The sequence below is a fragment of the Lolium rigidum genome, chromosome 4 (assembly GCF_022539505.1).
Source record: "Lolium rigidum isolate FL_2022 chromosome 4, APGP_CSIRO_Lrig_0.1, whole genome shotgun sequence".
Taxonomy (NCBI): Eukaryota; Viridiplantae; Streptophyta; class Magnoliopsida; order Poales; family Poaceae; genus Lolium; species Lolium rigidum.
The window spans coordinates 14,184,689-14,192,525 of NC_061511.1; positions in this window are offsets into that span (position 1 = coordinate 14,184,689).

Here is a 7,837-nt window from a genome sequence, read left to right on the forward strand (position 1 = left end):
TCCCTACCTAAGGCCACACATGCAGTGTGCCACCACGACGGCCAATAGCTCTTTGCCGCCGGCCGACCTGCCCAACTCTCCTGCTGCTGCGTCCTCTCAGTGAAACCCAGCTCTGAAGACACGAGATTGATCTGCATCTGTTTGCATCTTTCTTTGTTCGGATGGATGCCTATACGTAAGAAAGTAATATACATTCTGTTTGTTCTTTGATTCTGACTTTCTCAATGCCTATCATGTGCTTGGGGAATGCATCATAAGAAGCGACCAATTTTTTTGTAGCTCTACTTATGTGTTCTGGTGTGAAAGTTTGGATGTCGGCATGGCTATGAGGATATGTGGTTTGAACCTGGATTTTGGTAGTGTTGATTCTCTACAAGATTTTTTGGATGGCGTGCATTTGCCTTTAGTTGCTTTTGTTATACATTATAATTGGAATAGTGAAGATATGCTCTAACTGGTACGCAAAAGAGGTGTAATGAATTGAGACAAGACGGATTCAGGTTTTAGCAAACAAATTATGTTATGTTGTTTTTAGTTTAGTAGTTCTCCATAATCTTAAATGCCTACCGCTATATACAAAAAGGAAATGCAGCCAAGATTTAATTGTTATGAATTTCTAGATTTATGTCTAGAGATGATTTTTCTTTAGATACAGATAGATGGTGCTTCATATTTATGACTCAGTAGTAGTTTCAACCTCACAATTGTTGTTCTATTAGTATACAAACTGATTCAGTTATTACTGATAACAAGCACTCAAGCACATGTTGCTTAATTTTGTCAAAGATTTGTATTTGATATTTATCATGTTCTTAAAGAGAAGTGTTGACAATGAAAATAGCCTGTGCGTAGCTAAGATGGGGTTTAAATAATTCATTATTCATTTGTTACAGTAGGAGGTGATTTGCACCTAGCTGCTCAAGTAACACGTTTTATTTCAAGAAACCAGCTCTGTTGAAGGCCAAGTACTTTCAAGTTGCAGAGACTGACGGATTGTGTTTTTAATCAAAAGAAGATTGCAAATTTGACAACCTAAGTTGTTACAAGTTCATGTGCTACGCCAATCCATTGGAAAATATCTGGCAAACAGAGTGTATCATGTGTTGCAAATTCTTCTTGGATCATAGTAACTGCCAAAGAGGTCTAAGACATCAATTCTCTTAGTTGTGTAGGCTGATCGTCATTGTTGATCCCATGTAAGCTGGAGGCCTGCAGTATCTTACTATCACTCGGTTAGATATCTCCTATGCTATGAATCGTGTTTGCCAGTATCTACATTCACCCCGGGATACTCATTGGACTGCTGTGAAGCGCATTCTGCGCTATGTACGCCATATGGCGTCCTATGGTTTGCGTCTCTCTTCTACTTCTTCAGGCTTGCTCTCTGCATACTCTGATGCTGATTGGGATGGCAATCCTGATGATCGGCGATCCACGGGGGATATGCAGTATTCTTTGGTGCAAATCTGATTGCCTGGAGTGCTCGCAAGCAAGCTACAGTGTCTCGGAGCAGTAGTGAAACTGAGTACAAAGCTGTTGGTGATGCTACGACTGAGTTGATTTGGGTGCAGTCCCTACTGCGAGAGCTGCGAGTTTTGCAGTCTCAGTCTCCTGTTCTTTGGTGTGATAACATCGGTGCCCGACGAAACACATCGAAGTTGACTATTACTTTGTGAGGGAACGTGTTGCACGGAAGCTAATGCGAATCAGGTTTATCTTTTCTAAGGATCAACTTGCAGACATCTTCATAAAGCCACCGTTCTTGCCATTGTGCGCCTATTGAATGTTCGATGACACGGTTAAGATTGAGGGAGAGTGTTAGACTGTATATACAATAGCTTCAGTATATGTATTGTACTGTATTTGTAACTCTTGTACACTATAAATATAAACCAACGCCAACCCTATTAGGTGTCGAGCGTTCTCTAAATCCTTTGATTCACATGCCGTGTTATCGGGGACGCCGGTTTCCTGTTGGGAGAGCTCTAGCGGAGATGCTTCTACGGATGTATGGGCTAGTCAAGTACAAATACAAGTACAACATGTTTATTCTGTAAAATAGAAGTACACCATATTAAGGTTCTCCACCAAATGGATAGGGGAATAGTACTGTCACGAAAAATTCAAATCGACCAAAGTACTGGCACAACGCACCACACTACAACAATATACAGCTTACAGTCTTCCAGATTAGATCAAATCCTCTCAGTTGAACTGAGTGAGATGGTCGAGGGTGGCCATGTACTGGTCCTGCACCTCAAACTCCCTCGAGGCCATTTGTACCACGTCGATGTCGTCTGGACCAACGCCGCTAATGCTACGGCTCAGGTCAGCTCCGTTGGTGCCGAAGTAGCACCAGTCGTTAGCACCACCGCCACCACCACCAACGTGGCCCATCTTGTCGTTGGTGGATAACCCGTGGTCGATCTCCGCCTCCGGCTGCAGGCAGTTCTGCTGGTCGGCGAACGGGTTCACCTCGTTCGTGCTCGCGTACGCCGCGGCCGCCTGCAGGTCCTGCATCTTGATCATCTGCGCTGGCGTCGGAGGCGGGACGTAGGGCAGGTGGTAGTTCAACTGCGGGTAGGGAGGGATGTAGTACGGGTACCCGGCAGCCGCGGAGTTCATGTCCAGTGCCCAGGAGTGCTGCATGTTTGTGGAGTACATGCCAGCCATGGACGGGGCGGCGTAGGCCAGCGGCGCAGCGGCAATGGCGGTGTCTGGACCAACTGGCTGATTTTGGTGATCGGAATTGGTCGGCGGCGCGGTCGCCGCCGGTAACACTGCTGGTGGCCATTCGGTGGCAGGGTAGAGGTTACGGATGTAGTCGGCGAGGATGGAGAGCTTGCCGGGAGGTAGCTGCTCGCAGTTCCGCTTCTTGAGCGTGCGCTTGGCCTTTAGGCTACGCATTGTGGCGTTCCAGTGGTTCTTCACGGAGTTCTCGGAACGGCCGGAGAGCTTTCTGGCAATCGCTGACCAGCGGTTGCCGCACCTCCGGTGCGCCGCGATCAGCTCCATATCCTCCGCCTCGGTCCACTTTTTCTTCTGCACGTGTGCAATACTTGTGAGTTAATTACTTGTGTCATCATAACAAGCTTGTCAGACCATAGGAGGAGTATAATTGAACACAACACAGCACGTAACACCATACAACAGAACTCAAGGTTGCAGCAATTCACAAGTAAACAAGAGAACAGTTTCACAAACAAATAACACATAATTACATGAACCTTGTATTAGCAAAGCCTAGCTACTATGTTAAATGCAAATGACATTTTCTATTTATATTATTGAATTCAAAAGTCTGTAGCACATCTCAAATAGTAATTTGGGGGCAGGAGCATAGACAAAGGTGTGTAAATTAAATAACAGCACAAAACTACATGGTTTATCAATTGCGGCCGAGAATTGCAAATACTTATCCTGAGAGACATGCCAGAGAGCAAGATCGATTAATTACTGCAAATGTAACTTTAATTTTTTATAGGATTGAAATCATTATTCCATTTGCATATTAGATGAACAAATAACCATGGTAGGAAGTTCGGATATAATAAAGTACTCCCTTTGTCCCGAAAAGGATATCATGTGTCTAGATACATTCAAATTTAGATAAATTGGTGACATCCTTTTTAGGAACAAGGGAGAAAAAATTAGTTATCTATGTATCAGCAAATAAAGTTATGTTAAATGCAAGTGACATTTATATAATTGGGAAAAATCATTCCACATCTCAAATTGTAATCTGGGAGCATAAATTTCGATTCTTGACAAATTCAACCAAGTCCCAAATCTATAAGAAATGCTAAGAATCTATGTATCAGCAAAACCAATTTTGATAATTGCAAGTGACACTTTTGGTTTCCATAGTTGAAGTAAAATTTTCATACCACATCTCAAATGATAATTTGGGGGTTATGAATATCAACTCCTTAGAAATTCAACCAAGTCACAAATAAGCAGCAACGCCAATTTTACAAGTAAATAGCATCACTAATTTACTTTGGTGATCAATTAATGGCTTGGAAGGCCAACTTTCAGGCTAGCCAAAATTTCCTTAGTGCAAGTGACATATTATTAATAGGATTGAATGAAAAAAAATGTACACATCCCAAATTGCTAAAGTGAGGACTACCAAATTCAGCCGAGTCAGAACAAACATCATCCGGAATTTCACAAATAAATATCATTACAAAGTTACTTGGGTGATCAATTAGTGTCTGACAATTTAAACATTTCGTAGACATGCCAATTAGCAATATGGATTTCGTAAGTGCAAGTGACACCTTTTATCGATCTGCAGGATTCAAACTCAAATTTCCGTACATTTCTCAGAATGCTAATATGAGGGCTCTACTTCTGCTTACAACAGCAACAGAATATAACAACAACAGAAATTTCGTCAACAAATTATACCCAAATTACTTGGCTGACCAATTAGTGGGCTAGATGAAGAAACTAATTGCGCACTTACTGATCAGAGTAAAGACATGCAACACACTATTTATCCGGGAGTTAACACCCACTTCCTAATGGTGTGGGACGAAACTTGGAGCGAAGTTTCGCAAGTATATAAACCAGATTTATTATTTCCAGTAAATTCCCTCTCGGTAGACACACTCGGCCATACTAGCTAGATGATCAGAATTCCCACTGAAATTAAGCTGCTGACCTATAGTATACAGCAAGAAGCCAAGATCTGGCGATATTACCTCAATGGTGGGGTCGACGTGGTTAACCCATCTCTCGCGGCACTGTTTCCCGGTTCGCCCTGGGAGGTGCTCGGCAATCGCCGTCCACTTCCGGTGCTGGTTGCCATGTTCCCGCACTGCTTTCGTCAGAATCCTGCAAACGAACCACAAAGAAACAAAACTGAAGCTGCAGGAGAAAATCTCTACGAACCAAGAGAAAGGATTCTAGTTCCGATCGATTTAGTACGTACTCATCTTCCTCCTCCGTCCACGATGCTTTGATCAGCGGTCCGTTGGCTCTGGCGAGCGGCGGCGGTCGAGCCGGCGCGGCCGTCGCCATGGGCAGGGGGGCGCTGCCATAGCCGGCGAAGCTGGTGCGACGATCCATCCCACCGATGGCACCGTAAACGCCTGATCCCTCGTCCGGGACGGCTGCCGCACCGGCTGATGGAGCACCGCCGTCGTTGTGGACGAAGTACTGCGGCTGCGCGACGCAGCCAAGGCCGGAGCTCGCGGAGTAGCTTCCTGCCGTCCAGCCCGCCGCGGCCGCCAGCTCCCTGCCGAAGTACGCGCAGCCTCCCGCAATCATCTCGGCCTCGGGGGACGGAATGGAGCAATGGCAGCAGGAACACTCGTGGCAGAGAGGGGACAAGCAGAGAATGAGAAGGGGAGTAGTCTGTGCCTGCAACTGCGAGATAAGTACCTGTGTCAGAGGACGGGTGGACTGATATAGAGGGAGGATGCTCCATCGGACCGTCCATTCGCCCAGGTCCACAACTCATCAGACGGCCAGGAGACTGTCCCAGGTTATGACGTTCCGAATACACATTTACAATTGTCTCTCTGGACCATGTGCACCGGGTGTATGCAGTCCATCGAGAGGTTTGCCGTGCACCAGACTGTGCAATACCTGTGAGTACAAATACGCTGATGCGCAGCACTCGTGCCCCTATGGACGTATGCACATAAATTCAGGGAGAAACCGACCGCAGAACGGTGGTTGGTGTGTGCTTAGATGACGATTCATTAATTTTTAGCTAATTAGAGGGTGTCATTATAAGTAATAAATACAGTATATAGCATAACAAATCATTTTGATGTAGTTCCATTCCTGTTTTTAGATAGATACACAGGAGTATTCTACACAGTACAAAGCTCTTGTGGTGTTCCGGTCCAACTTAATGGCCCCAATCGTGGATCCAAGAGTTAGGTTTTTACGTAGTTGGAAAAAAGTAGCAACAGATGCATATTGCATGCTAACCGGCGGGGATCTAGGTATTACCGGTGAGGATTTTTGGTGTTTTAATGGTCAGAAAAGGTTGACCATCGGAAAAGGTGTATTGGATCATTGGTACGAGAAAATTTGTCGGTTTCGTGACCGGAGAGCGGAGAGCGGAGAACGGTATCATGAATAGATACCACATCCGCACGGAATTGTCGTTTATTGTTGGGAAACGTATAGACACATCGAAGGGGTGTACGGAACGGCAGGTACGTGGAAGTTTCTGTCAGTTTCATCTCCGGAGACCGGAGTTGTTCCATATGTAGTACTAAAAATGGATAATTGCTATGACGTTTCATCTCCACGATACGCGACAAATAGTATGACGAAGCTTGCCCTTCTTTTTTGATTTGGTGTCATCATTATAATTGGTATGACATTTTGTGGCAAAAAATGGTTGATGAAATTTGTTAAACTTAGTGATTGTGCAAAGCTCTACTTGAAGAATTGGCACTTATACGTTTATGTTTTTCGAATTGGTAGCACATCTCGTGATATAGATTGATAGTACCTATACTATTCGAAATGACATTTATCTTTCCATATGTGGTTTTAATAGTAATGGCCCGCCATTTTGGGGACTAATCATTGTGCAAGTAGGAGAACATGTTTTAATCCCTGATGATGGTTGATTCGTAATGGTTGATACCCAATGTACAAAAGGTTAGGAAAATAAGATGCCTTGTTTGAGTCATACATAAATCATACTATTAACACTGGTTCAATTTTTCCAAGGAGTGGGATCAAGGCTTAAAAATATATCACATATGCAATCATATATTCCAAAGAGAAATAAAAAGTTAAAAGTTGAATCTCAATGAAGGGAAATAAAGTGTGGAGACCAAAATATGTGATTCCGCCTGGCCAAATTGGATTTACCCTCTGAGTTTGCATAATGCTTGTTACTTTTGGGTTTGTGTGGAACCTTAGAGAGTTGGAGTCCCTCGGGAGCATTTAAGGTTGAGAACTCACCCAAGAAGTTTGTGAAGGCCCACATATCGCCTTAAGGTCCACCAATATATAGTGGAAGATCTGATACATAGTTGATTGATAAGGGCATGTTTATTGTGACTGTTGTGAGGGTTGTTTGACATGGCCTCTCCAACAAAATATTGGACTCTCCCAAATTATTTTAACTTTCTCTCTGGTTAATTAGTTCTAAGTATACCTCGCCTTGTTTATCTTGCTTGTTAGAGTAATCTTGTTATATAGGATTTTTCATACGGTTGCATGCATAGAACTGTATTTACATGTATTTTCCTAAGATTAACATTTTGCTTAAAATTTGTGGCCACCTATTCACCCACTCCTCTAGTTTACATATTGATCCTTCAACTCGTATCGTGACTAGGGTTCTTGTGGAAGGCTTTACCACCTAAACAATAAATATGATGGCAGATGATGATAAGCGAGTGATAGAGTTGGCAAAGAAAATCGGTGATATGCGTATAGAGAAGGCCATGGAGTCAATCTCCATCTTGTTTCATCTTCGGGGTGAAGAGGCTTCCACACTACTACTAACTGAGTGCTCAAATGCCATATGAACTATCACCCCCGCGCCTTTTCTTGATGGGAGCCAATATCCTAACTAGAAAGCGCTTGAGAATACACATGTGTGGAATCAACTTTGATTTGTGGGAAAGAATTTCCTAAGGATTTGATCTACATAATCCAATCAATATTTCTCCTAACAATATTAAGGTGCGGTAATTCAACTACCAAGCGCTCACCGTCATCCTCATCAAGTCCCTCTCACTAACATTGGTCGCTCGAGTTCATTTCAATTGGCAGCATTCACGATGTCTCCAACATTCTCTCCCAAATGATGGCATCTGGTGTCGCCCCTCTCCTCCTAAATCTCGTCTCG